The following is a 16,164-nucleotide window of genomic DNA, read 5'->3' on the forward strand; positions in this document are numbered from 1 at the left end:
GTCCATTCCCCAGACGGTGTGCAACGCATTCATCATGTAGGTATATACCCATCCCCTCCCCCCACCCCCCACCTCAGTCTGATACCCAATTGGTGTTATTCCCAAATGTGCATTTAGGTGATGATCAGGGAAACCAATTTGCTGGTGAGTACATGTGGTGCTTGTTTTTCCATTCTTGGGACACTTCACTTAATAGAATGGGTTCCAACTCTCTCCAGAAAGAACCAAAGAGATACCATATCACCGTTATTTCTTATAGCTGAGTAATACTCCATGATATACATATACCACAGTTTACTAATCCATTCATGAATTGATGGGCATTTGGGTTGTTTCCACATCTTTGCAATTGTGAATTGTGCTGCTATAAACATTCTGGTACAGGTGTCTTTGTCATAGAATGACTTCTGTTCCTTTGGGTAGATGCCCAATAATGGGATTGCTGGATCGAATGGTAGGTCTACTTGAATCTGTTTAAGGTATCTCCATAATGCTTTCCACAGGGGTTGCACTAGTTTGCAGTCCCACCAGCAGTGTATGAGTGTTCCTGTCTCTCCGCATCCACGCCAACATATGTTGTTTGGGGACTTTTTGATAAAGGCCATTCTCACTGGAGTTAAATGATATCTCATTGTGGTTTTGATTTGCATTTCCCTGATGATTAGGGATGTTGAGCATTTTTTCATATGTTAGCCATTCTTATATCTTCTTTTGAAAAATTTCTATTCATGTCGTTTGCCCACTTTTTGATAGGGTTGTTTGATTTTTTCTTGCTGATTTTCCTGAGTTCTAAATAGATTCTTGTTATCAGTCCTTTATCGGATGTGTAGTATGTGAAAATTTTTTCCCATTCTGTAGGTTGTCTGTTTATTCTCATGATTGTTTCTTTGGCTGTGCAGAAGCTTTTTAATTTAATCAGGTCCAATTCATTTATTTTTGTTGTTACTGTGATTGCCTTAGGGGTCTTCTTCATAAATTCTTTGCCTAGGCCAATGTCTGTAAGAGTCTTTCCTACATTTTCTTCTAGAATTCTAATCGTTTCACACCTAAGGTTTAAATCTGTTATCCACCGTGATTTGATTTTTGTGAGAGGTGAAAGCTGTGGGTCCTGTTTCAGTCTTCTACATGTGGCTATCCAATTTTCCCAGCACCATTTATTGAATAAGGATTCTTGTCCCCAGAGTATGTTTTTGTCTGCTTTGTCAAAGATTAGATGGCTATATGAGGATGGTTTTATATTTGGATTTTCTGTTCTGTTCCACTGGTATGTGTCCCTGCATTTGTGCCAATACCAAGCAGCTTTAATAACCACAGCTTTGTAGTATAGTTTGAAGTCTGGCAAATTAATACTTCCCATTTTGTTTTTATTGCTTAAAATTGCTTTTGCTATACAGGGTCTTCTCTGATTCCATACAAAGTGTATAATTATTTTTTCTACATCTGTGAAAAATGATGTTGCTAGTTTAATAGGGATTGCATTGAATCTGTAGATCACTTTGGGTAGTATAGACATTTTAACAATGTTGATTCTTCTGATCCACAGGCATGGTATGGTTTTCCACCTATTTACCTGCTCTGCAATTTCCTTCCTCAGTGTTTCATAGTTCTCCCTATAGAGGTCTTTTACCTCTTTGGTTCCTGCTTTTTTGAAACTATATTCATACTATTTCTTCAGCCAGAAATTCCCTTCTGCCCAATATACAGATGTTTAAACTCCAGCTAAATCTTGCCAGTTCCTCCCAGATTTCCTTGATTTCCCTCCTTTCATTGCCATCTGCCTGGCTGAAATTAAATATTCCCTTCTGTTAAATCTCCTGCAACTTTCATTCATGTAATTTAGAACATTTTTCTATTTATATACATGACTTATCATCCCCACTAAGGAGCAAATTCTTTAAGGAAAAAGTGTATATCGAATTCATCTTTATAATCTTACCCTAGCATTTTGTCATGAAAACAGTAATCACTCTACAAACATTAGTTAAATAAATGAATAAAATAATGAGCAAGTTAAAACACTACCATGAACTGTTGGCCAATTGTCTTCATGGAAAGCCATAGATTAGCAATCAGAGGGGAGGAAAAAAATTATTTTTCCTTTGCCCATTCTAGGTTAATGAACTGAGGCCCTGTAAATTAGACTGACAAAAGACAGATAAACAAGAGAAAAACAAACAGAAGTCTATTAACACATACATAGCACATACACTTGGGAATACTCAGTGATGAGTAATTCTAAGCGGTGGTTAGAAATTGGGCTTATATTGCCCTTGCCCTCCATCCCCAGTCAGAGCTTCAAGCATGTCCATCCCCCAGATGGTGCGCATTGCACTCATTATGTATATATACACCCATCCCCTCCTCCCCTCTCCATTCTGCCAGACACTTGATTTATATTATTTCTATATGTGCACTTAGGTGTTGATCAGTGAAACCAATTCAAAAGTGAGTACATGTGGTGCTTATGTTTCCATTCTTGGGATACTTCACTTAGTAGAATGGGTTCCAGCTCTATCCACGAAAATACAAGAGGCGCTATATCACCATTGTTTCTTATAGCTGAGTAGTACTCCAGGGTATACATATACCACATTTTATTAATCCACTCATATATTGATGGGCACTTGGGTTGTTTCCACAACTCTGCAATTGTGAACTGTGCTGCTATAAACATTCGAGTGCAGGTGTCTTTTTTATCGAATATCTTTTGTTCTTTTGGGTAGATGCCCAATAATGGGATTACTGGATCAAATGGTAGGTCTACTTGAATCTGTTTAAGGTATCTTCATATTGCTTTCCACAGAGGTTGCACTAATTTGCAGTTCCACCAGCAGTGTATGAGTGTTCCTATCTCTCCTCATCCACGTCAACATTTATTGTTTTGGGACTTTTTGATAAAGGCCATTCTCACTGGAGATAAGTGATATCTCATTGTGGTTTTAATTTGCACTTCCCTTATGATTAGAGATGTTGAGCGTTTTTGCAGATGTTTGTTAGCCATTCTTCTGTCTTCTTTTGAAAAGTTTCTGTTCATGTCCTTTGCCCATGTTTTGATAGGGTTGTTTGATTTTTTTTCTTGCTGATTTTCCTGAGTTCTAAATAGATTCTAGTTATCAGCCCTTTATCGGATGTGTAGCATGTGAAAAATTTTCCCATTTTGTAGGTTGTCTGTTTGCTCTCGTGACAATTTCTTTGGCTGTGCAGAAGCTTTTTAATTTTATCAGGTCCCATTTTTTTATTTTTGTTGTTGCTGTGATTGCCTTAGGGGTCTTCTTCATAAATTCTTTGCCTAGGCCACTGTCTATAAGAGTTTTTCCAACATTTTCTTCTAGAATTCTAATAGTTTCACACCTTAGGTTTAAGTCTGCTACCCACCGTGAGTTGATTTTTGTGAGAGGTGAAAGGTGAAACTTTTGTACCCCCATAATATGCTAAAATAAAAAAAAAATTGGCCAGAAGACTTTAAAAGATATTTCACCAGAAAGCCCTAAAGACTACAAATAAGCACATGGAGAAATGCTCAATATCATTCACCACTAAGGGACTGCAACTTAAAACCATGATACCATGATCAGATACCACCATATAACTATTAAATTAAAAAAAAAAACTTGACAATATCATGTGCTGATGAGGAAACAGAGAAAATAGATCAATTGTACACTGCCAGGGGGAATGAAAAATGGTACTGCCACTCTGGAAAACAGGCTGGCAGTTTCTTATAAACTTAAATAGTTAAAATACATCATATAACCCAGTAACTCCACTCCAAGGTATTTAGCTTAGAGAAATGAAAACTCAGATTCAGAAAAATCACTATATATTAATATTTATAGCAGTTCTATTCACCATCACAGAAAGCTGGGAACAACCCAGATGTCCTTCAAATGGTGTGAGGACACACAGCTGTGGCACACCTATACGATGGAATACTACGCAGCAATAAAAAGGATCAAACTATCAATATGTTGAACAAAATGGACAGATCTCAAAATCGTAATGCTGAATGAAGGAAGCGACTCTTAAAGAGTAACATATGGTATGATTCCATTTATATGACATTCTGGAAAAGCCAGCTGTATAGAAATGAAGAACAGACCAGTGTTTGCCACAGGTGAGGGCTGGTATAGAGTATGACTGCAAGGGGTAGCATGGTGACATTTGGAGGATAGTGGAACTGTTCTTCATCTTCATGGTGGTGGGCATACCAGTCAATATGTGTCTGAACTCCTAAAAGTATACACCAAAAAGTCAATCTTACTGTATGTTCATTTAAAAAAATGTTTAATTAATGCAATTAAAAAACATCATAATGAAAAAAAGAAATTGGGCTTATATATTATAGTATCTTAACAAAAATTTATAATAAATTTTGTAGAGAAGTAATAAGAAAAGGAAAAGGACTTTGACCTTCTAGGGGCAGCAAATTGGGGGAAAGTAAACATACAAGGAAAACTAATGGAATATAAAGGCTAGTTTTAGCAAAGTTTGTAATGTAGATTCCTCAGTCTGGTAACCTCTCTGGGAAGATAAGGGTCTTGGTCTGGATTTACCCTTGATGATTAACTTGCTCCATGAATGAAATGGGGAGCCTTTTTCAGGGTTTTGAGCAAAGAAGTGACATGACTGATATATTTTTAAAGGATTGATCTAGCTGTTGTGTTGAGAATAGACTACGGGGGATGAGGTTAGAAGAGGGGAGACATATTATTAGTTTACTGCGGTAATCCAGTCAAGAGATAAAGTGGTGTGGACCAGGGTAGTAGGCATGGAACAGGAAAGAGTGCTCCAAATCTGGATGTATTCCATACAGCCAACAGATGCTGTTGATGGATTAGATGTGTAATGAGAGAAGGAGGCATGTCAAAGATCACCCCAAGGTTTTGGCCTGAACAAATGCAAGGGTGCTGAGTTGGGGAAGGGTCAACTCAGATGAAGAAGACAATGGCTGAACAGATTTGTGGAGGAGAGGGGTTAGATTAGTAGTTTAGTTTTGGAAATGTGAATTTGGGTTAGCATTAATTTAAAGCCAACATCTAGTAATTCCTAAAAGGTCCACATTTTCCCTTTCCTTGCCCTGGAGGAAGACACCCGGTATGCACTGCTGGCAGTGCTGCAAGGTCCTTCTGTGAAGAACTTGGCCTCCTATTCCATTAGGGCTTCAGGTCTATAAACTGGCTTAGAAGATCTGGAAATCAGCTCAGGGGCTGAGATGCTCTCTTATGACAACAATTCAAGTTCCATCCCTCCTGGTAAAGAAAGAAGAGGGTACCTTTACAAATTTATGTCCCCCTTTTAGGCAAATAGGGGGAGAGAAGAGCTTTTCTTACATCTGTTTCTTTTCAATTTTCTGTAGCGAAAACTAATCAATATGTCAAAGTAGAATATTTTGATGTAGCATATTTTGTTATCCTTCACAGCAAACCTGCAGAATATATATTCTTCTCATCAGCACAAGGAACATTTCCCAAGTTAGACTATATGTTAGGCCACAAAACAAGTCTCAGCAAATTGAAAAAAATTGAAAAAATACCATGAATCTCCTCAGACCACTGTGGAATAAAATTAGAAATGAATTACAAGAGGAACTCTCAAAACTACACAAATACATGGAAATTAAACAACGTGCTGCTGAAAGACCTTTGGGCCAATGATCAAATCAAGTTGGAAATAAAAAAATTTGTATTGAATGACAATGGCAACAAAAGCTACCAAAATCTCTGGGATACAGACAAAGCAGTGCTAAGAGGGAAGTTCATAGCACTAAATGCCTAAGTCAAAAGAACAGAAAGACTCCAAATTAACAACCTAATGTCACAACTCCAGGAACGAGAAAAACAAGAACAAACCAAACCTAAAGCTAGCAGAATATAAGAAATAAAGATCAGAGCAGAACTAAATGAAATTGAAACTAAAAAAATACAGAGAATCAATGAAATGAGATGTTGGTTCATTGAATAGATAACAAAATCAACAGACCACTAGCTAGATTAACCAAGAAAAGAGAGACAGGATTCAAACAAGCTCAATCAGAAATATAAAAGGAGACATTACAACTGACACCACAGAAATGCATATGATCATCTGAGATGTCTATGAATACCTCTATGCACACTAACTAGAAAATCAAGGGAAAATGGATAAATTTTTGTAAACATATGACCTGCCCAGTTTAAATGAGGAAGAAATAGAAATCCTGAACAGAACAATAATGGGTGAGATTCAAACAGTAATAATAATAATTATTATTATAATTAAAAAAAAAAACTCCCAATAATAACAAAAAAGCCCAATATCAGATATATTGACAGACAAATTCCACTAGACCTACAAAGAACTAGTACCTATTCTACTGAAACTGTCCCATTACATTGGGAAGGAAAGAATCCTCCCTAACTCATTCTATGAAGCCAGTATCACCGTGGTATCAAAGCCAGGAAATGACACAACAAAAAAAGCAAACTACAAACCTATATACCTCATGAATGTAGATGCAAAAATCCTTTATAAAATAGTAGCAAACTGAATCCAATATCACATCAAAAAATGAGTTCACCATGAACAAGGGGGTTTCATCCCAGGAATGCAAGGATGTTTCAACATATGGACATCAATACATGTGATTAATCACATACATAAAATTTAAAACAAAAATCATATGATCATCTAAACAGATGCAGAAAAAGCATTCAATAAAATCCAGCACCCCTTTATGATAAAAACTCATAACAAACTTGGCATAGAAAGAACATACCTCAAAATAATAAATAATAACATATATATTAATAATATATATAATAATATATAATAAATAATATATATGACGAACCCACGGACAACATCATAATGAATGGGATAAAGTTAAAATCATTCTCCCTATGTGCTGGAACAAGGCAAGGATGCCTACTTTCATCACTCCTATTCAGCGTAGTAGTGGAAGTCCTAGCCAGAGCAATCAGGCACGAGAAAGAAATAAAGGCATCCAAATTGGAAAAGAGGAAGTCAAACTATATCTTTTTGCCAACAATATGATGTTATACCTAGAAAACTCTAAAGACCCCTAAAAGACTTCTAGAACTGATAAACGAATTCAGTAAAGTCTAGATTACAAAATTAACATAAAAAATCAGTACCGTTTTATACTCTAATAACCAAGCTGAGAATCAAATCAAGAACTCAATCTCATTTACCATAGCTACAAAAAAAAAACCCCCCAAAACCCAGGAATATATTTAACAGAAGAGTTAAAAGACCTCTACAAGGAGAACTACAAAACACTAATGAAAGAAATCATAGATGGCACAAGCAAATGGAAAAATATCCCATGCTTATAGATTGGAAGAATCAAAATTGTTAAAATGGCCATACTTCCCAAAAGCAATCTACAGATTCAATGCAACTCTTATCAAAATATGAACATTATTTTTAGAGAATTAGGAAAAATAACTCTAAAATTTATATGGAACCAAAAAGGGGCACAAATAGCCAAAGCAATCCTAAGCAAAAAGAAGAAAGGTGATGGCATTACATTACCTGACTTCAAATTACACAACAAGGCAATAGGAACCAAAACATCCTGGTACTTGTATAAAAATAGACACATAGACCAATGGAACAGAATAGAGAACCCAGAAAAAAAGCCAAATACCTACAACTAACTGATCTTTTACAAAGCAAACAAAAGCTTATACTGGAGAAAGGACAAACTATTCAATAAATGGTGTTTGGAAAATTGGCCTCATGCAGAAGAATGAAACTGGATCCCTCACAATATACAAAAATTAACTCAGGATGCATTACAGACATAAATGTAAGACCTGACGCTATAAAAATACTAGAAGAAAACATAGGAAATACTATCCTGGACACTGGCCTAGTAAAGAATTTATGACTAAGACCCCAAAAGCACATACAACAAAAACAAAAATAAATAAATGGGACTTAATTAAACTAAAAGACTTCTTCACAGTAAAAGATACAATCCACAGAGAAAATAGACAACCTACCAAATGGGAGAAAATATTCACAAGTTATACATTTGGCAAAGACCTAATATCCTGCATCTTAAGGAAATCAAATCAGCAAGAAAAAAAAAACAAAAAACAAATAACCTCATTAAAAAGTGGGCAAAAGACATGAACAGACATTTTTTCAAAGAGAAACAAATGGCCAACAAACATATGAAAAAATGCTCAACATCACTAATTATTAGAGAAATGCAAATTAAAACCACATCGAGATATCACTTTACCGCTGTCAGAATGGCCATTATAAAAGATCAAAAAAACAATAGATGCTGACACTGATGCAGTGAAAAGGGAACACTTATATGCTGTTGGTGGAAATGTAAATTAGTACAAACTCTATAGAAAACAGTATGGAGATTATTCAAAGAACTAAAAGTAGATTTACCATTTGATTCAGCAATCCTGGTACTAGGAGTCTTCACAAAGGAAAATGTTATTTTATATAAAAGACACCTGCACCCGTATGTTTATTGCAGCACACTTCACAATTGCAAATATATGGAACAAACCTAGTGCCCACTAACATAAGATTGGACTAAGAAAATGGGACACACACATATACAAACACCATGGAATACTACTCATCTATCACAAGACTAAAATAATGTCTTTTGCAGCAACTTAGATGGAACTGGAGGCCATTATTCTAAGTGAAGTAACCCAGGAACAAAAAAACAAATACCACATGCTCTTATAAGTGGGAGATATGCAAAGGTTATGCATGGTCATACAGAGTGACTTAATGGCCATTGGAGACTTGAGGGAGGGTGGAAGGGGAACGCTGGATGAAAAATTACCTATTGGGTACAATGTACACAATTCAGCCATGTAGCAAAAAACTGCTTGTATCCCTAAACCTATTAAAATTATAAAAGGGTTAAAAATTAAACACAATACACAATTTGTATGAGTTGTTTTTCTAATACAAAAATTAAAACCACAACTAACATTTATTGAAGGAACATTATGTATCAGGCCCTGAACCAAGGGTATCAATCGTAATTAGAGTCTACTCTGTTTCATGTCAAAACACAGTAAGATTGGTTCTACTCTCCCATTTTAAAGGTAAAAAAACTGACCCTCCATAATGCTAGGTAACATATTCAAGATCACTCAACTAATAAGGGACAGAACTGGAATTCAAATTCAGGTCTGTATGATCTCAATATTTACTCCCTCCAGGCCACTCCTGTGACCTTGATCTCATTAACACTAACCTTTAAGTAGATGAACTGACTCAATCTCAGATAATTAGGAAGCCATCTGTTATTAGAGGCTCTGAAAGTTCAGATTGGAAATGAATGCCAGAGCCATTTACAAGTGCCTAGTATTCTAGGCTTTACACACCTAGGAGTTCAATCTCAGGAAGGTCACTAGTGATCAAGGTAGATGAAGCTTTTTACAATTTCTCTTATTTTAAATATAGCATAAAATAAAGTAGATAGCATGAATTTTTATTGTGAAAAGGACTTTCAAATGTTAACATGTAGAGCCAATTTCTTAGGCATGGTTCCAGAATTTATTTTCATTCTAAAAGATAACAGCTCTTAGGCTTCAGTAAATACTTAAAAGCATTTTTTTTTCCTCCTAAGTTTGCACTTATTCAGTCACTCAGGAGGTCAACCTTTTGGCTGAACATTCATTAATTATGAAGTGTTGGCCTTCTGAGAAACTGTCAAAATGTAAGTTTTAATGAAATCATACAGAGTCATTATTAAACTGTAGGCTTTATTTAGTTTTAAAATTCAAGGAAATATTTAACCATTGAGAACAATGTACATTAGAATTATCTGATTTTATTTATATGAGTAGAATGCATTTATTAATTTTTATGATTTTTGCAGTCACGATAGGGAAAGTACCTCCCAGCACTCCTAGCATATTGTGATGTACAAATATGTCTGAAATGTGGGCTAAGACACGTACACTCACATAAACATTTAGGCTTGAACATATATCTATCAAATCATTTTACTCATGCTTCCTCTACTCCAAAATCTGAAAAATTTGGTAAATCAATTTCACACTCTTTGCACTACATGAAGCATCATGAAGTTACAGACTGAATCTATTTTTATTTGCCACTATGGTAGGTATATCATAGGCATCCAGTAATTATTGAATTGGACTATATTTCTAATACAGTAAAAGTGCAAATTTGGAAGATATATCTACCATGAAGCATAAGGGAATTTACACATTCATAATTAGGACCCAATTATATGATAGAAATTCTAAGTAATTCAATTCAACAAACATTTATTGATCATTTACTTCAAATTAACCTTCAGCAAACCCCAAGTGTTATTTTCATGCCAGGAACTGTGATTTGAATTTTAAACACATTATCTCATTAAGATTTTTGCAGGGCATATATTCTATTGTTTTAAAACTTTTTGACAGATTACATGGTCATGATTTTTTTTCTTAAAAAAATAACAAGTTACTAGTAAAATTGTAAACTGGAAACAAATCTTATTGTAGACATCTTAATAATCTTTAAACACTAAGTATGAACTGCATCATACTTAGATTTACATAACCCACATATATACATATCACAATTATTTTTATTATTAAAGAACTAAGATTCAAATATGGGCTGGTAACTTGGTACCTTTTACTAATGGGCTAATAAGGATTATGAAGCACCTCCCATTAAGCAGTTGTTTTATGAGCACAGAAAATGAATCAAAGTTCTATATCTTGATATTAGGGCAATTACTATATGAATTATCCTTTACAGATATTTTTATGTGCCAGCTGACTCTCAAAAAGATCCAAGTGAAGTCCCTTTGGTTTCTAGGTTGTAATTTAAACACTTATTTGTACATTCTGCTTTATTTCCCCTAGAATATCTTCTCTTTTTCTTTGTCTTCTACACACCCAGTTTCATGGCCAAACTCAGTTCTCACGTTGTCCATGAAAACCTTTTGCAAATATTTCATTGTATTGCTGCTCACTTCTTTCTCTGAATGCCTATACAACTAATTATCACAATGTAAGCTTTCCAGTAATTACCACTGTGGACAAACCACTATTATATAAAATTTTCTTGTTTTCCTTTTTTTTTTTTTATTTTGAGACAGAGTCTTGTTCTGTCACCCAGGCTAGATTGCCGTGTCAGCCTAGCTCACAACAATCTCCTGGGTTCATACAATCCTCCTGCCTCAGCCTCCTAAGTATCTGGGACTACAGGTGCATGCCTGTAGTCCCACACCACACCTGGCTATTTTTTTCTATTTTCAGTAGAGATGGGGTCTCACTCTTGCTCAGGCTGGTCTCGAACTCCTGAGCTCAAGCGATCCTCCCGTCTTGGCCTCCCAGAGTGCTAGGATTACAGGCATGAGCTACCACGCCCGGCCTAAAATTTCAGACATTTCTTTAATGTTCTAAAGTTGTCTCTATAAAGTATAAGAAGTTTTGACTCCAGATAAAAGGATTTTTACCAGAGGTCCTGAAATTTAATCATTCTAACTAAAATAGCCAGACCTTATTGTTCAAAATCCCAGAAATTTTAAAAAGTAATGCCATAAGAGCAAAGGCCCTCACTGTTCTTGTTAAATGTTTTACTACAGTATGATTTTAACATATTTGACTTGGTCCCATTTAGTTTCCTCTCTTTTATCTTATGAAAGTCATTGGTCAGGGATGAAGGAGAAAACAATGACCATATAAAGAGGAACTAAATGTTCCATGGAAGAGAAAGTAGAATATGGCAAATTCTAGATGAAATAAAATGGCAATCAATCTTAGTTTAAATTGCCAAAATCAAATATAGTGTCTTATACCTAGTAGACTTTCAATAAATATCTACACTTTTAAATTAAATTTTCTTTGCTTTAAGTGGTATTTCATTTCCTACTGAGTCTTCTTCAAATTCATGCTTATATCAATGTTTTCCTTAAGATTTACAGTTTATTTAAAGCCACAATTTTATCTTCCTTATGCCTGTATCTAACGTTTATTATTAAGATTTATAGAGAGCAGAACAATGAGATTGTGGTAGGATGATCTTCATTTCCATTCAGTGGAAAGTCTGTATTAGGAAAGCTTTAGAGGAAAAACTGTTTTTCTAAAGTCTATGACTCATCAACTCAAAATGACCCCCAAAGACATTAATATGGGAGGTGATTTAGTTTTGACATTTTTCTAGTTATTTCCACTTTTAACATTTAATAACCAGTTTTCAATTGTCCCCTCAAACTATTGCCCTCTTTTCTAAACTTTATAGACAGTTTTCTTTTAAGAGTAGTCTACATCTTTTGTCCACATTTTCTTGCCTCCTACTCACTCCTCAGCCTACTGCAATCTGTCTTCAAACTTCCAACACTCCAGGAAAATTTCTCTGGCAAATGACATCAAAGACTTCCTAATTGCCCACTCTAATGGATACTTTTTAGTCTGTAGTGAATTCTTATAATTTTATGTTGTCTGAGGATTCATTTTGAATATAATTTCTTATACCCCAAGTAGGGATTAGTCACCCTTGACACAGTTTTTAATTCTCTGCCTCCTCCCAGTTCCTCAATGTGGTTGATTCAGATACCTGTCATATACAACCACCACCTGGAGACCCCATCCCTATAGGACAGCTGGATACAATTGACTTGCTCCTCTGATGCCCACACCCAGCATGAACTGAGCAGTATTCAGTAGTAACCCCCTCTCAATCACAGCATGACTCCAAGAAACTAATGTCTGCTTACTCTAAACTCACCAATTAGAACTTCCCTCAGGAAACCTACCTAGATCCCAGTAACAGCTTCGTCACACAGGTAGGTCTCTTTCTCTCTCTTGCTGGTTGAGTGTGTGTGTCCTGAACAGCTCCTCTCTTCCCGTTGGCCCTATGAAGTATGTTGCCCTCTTCTCTCTGGGATCTGTACGTAATAAACTGCTCTTGTTACTTCTTGTGCAGATTGAGTCGCCTCCTCTATGTCTCACCTGATTAATTTCTTTCTTGATCACTCTCACAGAGAGTGGCTATTTGGGGAGGAATAAACTGGACAGAGGTCAGACAAGAGCCACAGGGGTGTCTGCCAATATCAACAAATTTCCTGTGAGAGGAACTAGTGACAGCTCAGACCCTTAGGCATTAGACTATCTGCCAAGATAAAGAGGTATCCTGTGAAAGTAACATTGTAATGACCAAATCCATGAAGCTCTGTCAGGTCAGAGCTAAAGTTCATAGCCACTCTTATGAGAGAGACCTTAAAGCCAAATTAAAAAGAAAAAGATATAAGATGTCCTTTTCCTTATTTTAATATTTATCTAGCATTTGTTGCTACTGTTTGCTTCTTCCCTAGGATCCTAACCTCCCTTAGATTACTTGATACCACAATTTTTGAGTTTTCTTCCTACCCCTCTGCCTACTTCTTATTATTTCTACATAGAGGTGGCTCTTTCTCTGTTCATCTCTTTAGTGTTGCTTTTTTCTCACTGACACCTGTGTTTCCTTTTGTTCTCTTTTGTCTCTTTTAATTCCCTTGTATTAATTAATACATGTAAAGCATTTAGCATAATGGTTGGTACATGAGAATAAACGTTCCAAAAGTGGTATCTATTAGCTATTTTGCTCTATGCATGCTCTGGTTGATTCCATCTATGACTATTACTGCTACTACTATACTACACACACACACACACACACACACACACACACACGCACACATATGCGTTTTTCCCCAGACCCCCCGCCAACACAGGATCTACCTTCTTTGGCAACTGATGGTCCTGTTGTGTATCTCTACCCCATTTCCTAACCCTTACCTACCCTGGGCTAATAGCATCCTCTTCATTGATCTCATCTTTTTCACTTGCCCTTTGATTCTTTTTATTTTGAATGAAGCATTAGAAGGCAAAGGAATGTGTGTTATGAGTCAAGAATATTTATCTTATTTAAAGCCCACAATAATCTTATGCAATTGTTATTAATAGCCCCATTAAAAAAAATAAGGACAGTAAAGTACAGAGATATACAGCTTGTACGGAAAAGCACCAAAGTTTAAACTCAGATTTATGGGATCCCAAAGCACCATACCACCCCATGCTGCTTTTGTCTTATGCAGTACTATTTGGGGCTGGTTAGTAATTCCTTGCCATTGCAGACAGTCTAATAAAGAAGCTAGCTCTGGGTTGATGTTATTTTTCAAGGGTTTTTCCAGTGATGATCATATAGGCAGCATATTATTAAGAAGGACCATAACTATATAATTGTTTGCAATTGATTTAAAAAGTTAAACTTATTCTAAGTTATATGCTCTAAGTTATGTTAAGGGTCTTGAAGAGTCTTAGGTACTATAATGAGAATTTTAGGATTTCCTAAGATTTATCATAAGCACGTACCAAAACACTTCAAGAAAGGGTAAAACATATTTGATTTTCATCTTAGAAGGATCTTTCTAGGAATAGCATAGCAAGTGGATTGAAAAAGAAGCAGGTAATCAGTTAACAGGGTCCTACAGTAAATTAAAAAAGGAGCGATAAGTATAAAATGAGCTGAAGTACTAGTAGTGGGCTGTAGGTAGAGAATGGATTTAAGAGATATTAAGATGATGGAATCAGTATGACAGCACATGGGAAGACTGGGATGAGGAAAAAAATGAGGATAAGTTGTCAGCAAATGATAACTATAAAAGAAGAAGTCAACAAAGGGAGATTAACATGATGATAAAACTTTGTCTACTTCATGAATTTATGAAATGGGAATATAACCTACAGTTTCTGTCTCTCATATTAATCACTTATAATAGCTAGTTTCTTCCAATTGTCCTTTGCAGTTTACTATCCTCTTAACCAACACTATAAGCTGTTTCCATTGGGGCCAATCTCTCAGTCAAGATTTGAATACAATTCTCAAGTTTTCAAACAACTGAACCAAAAGCTATATCAATTAAAGCTATCAGGAATTGCTTACCTATTTGTATTAAAGCACTACATTACTTAGCATTTTAGATGGTAGCATTTGTTTTAGCAATACTAAGCCCTTCTTTTGATTTCGTGCTCATTTCCTATAGGCTTTTCTATTTTTAATTGTATATTTACTCCTTGGCACCCATTACAAATATTAGGTACTGTCTATACTCTCTCTATATCCTATGGTTACAGAGTTTTTCACTTATAACATTGACTGAATATTTTTGTAAAGAATTTTTTCCTGATATAGCTCTAATTAAGTATTTGAATACGAAACCTATTTGAAAATAGTTTCTTCAGGCTGTCACAGAAATGAGGCTCTCTAATATGATCTTTCCCTTATTATCTCAGGCTAAAATTAAATTGGATCTTAAAAATACTCAGAAAATGATTCCACAAGATAATATTATCAAAGAAATTAAAGGGAAGCTCCATTTTCTTAAGGTGTGGAGACACACTAATTTATATACATATAATAAAAGAACTTCATGGATTATATAAATTTAATGTCACTTCTCAGGTGATAAGGAACATAAGCAGAAAAGCTGTTGGATGAAGAGAATGAGGAGAAGCAGGATGAGGACAAGGCTAGAGATGTGAGGTATCATTCTACAGAGGTAATAATTGAAACTAGCAAATTACCTCCTTTCCCCAAGGTAAGAAGAGACATTTGTGGAATATTTATGATTAAAAATGGGAAGGAAGGAAGCCAGAGAAAGAAATAGAAGAGTCATCTAAGAAGGAAGAAGAGAACAAAGGAATGCCTGTCCAGGAAGCCCACAAAAGAGATATTTTTAAGAAAAGAGTGGCAAAATTTCCTGCGTCTTTCAGTTAATCATCATCTTGCTGTGCTATTTGCTTCCTTAGATATACACTTTTTTCCCCATCATTTCATTATGTGAAGGTCTTATTTTAAAATTCCTGGCTGAGAAAACAGGCTTTCAACACTGATGATGTTATGAACACACCATGTCCTATGCATTTCAAAAACCACAATTTTTTTCTTATGTATTTATTTATATAGCTTACCACAGGCCCCACATTTTCCACTATATTGCAATTATTGAGACTTGAAAATTGGGGTAAAAGTTACAGACTTCCTCCCCCTGACATTCCTTCCCATGCTGTACACACCCTCAACATCACAATCACAGAGGAATGCAAGCAGACCCTGACAACCAGTTTCTCATGACTTTCCTTTCCCACCCAAGTCACCTGTTCC

At 35.5% G+C, this 16,164-nt stretch overlaps 1 protein-coding gene across 2 annotated transcripts in view; it reads right to left on the reverse strand.

Moving 5' to 3' along the window:
* LOC123635512 (serine/threonine-protein kinase TNNI3K) overlaps positions 1–16,164 on the reverse strand; it is a 273,749-nt gene that overhangs the window by 179,376 nt on the left and 78,209 nt on the right. The gene's annotated exons all lie outside the window — the stretch shown is intronic.

Source organism: Lemur catta, chromosome 3 (assembly GCF_020740605.2).
Source record: "Lemur catta isolate mLemCat1 chromosome 3, mLemCat1.pri, whole genome shotgun sequence".
Taxonomy (NCBI): Eukaryota; Metazoa; Chordata; class Mammalia; order Primates; family Lemuridae; genus Lemur; species Lemur catta.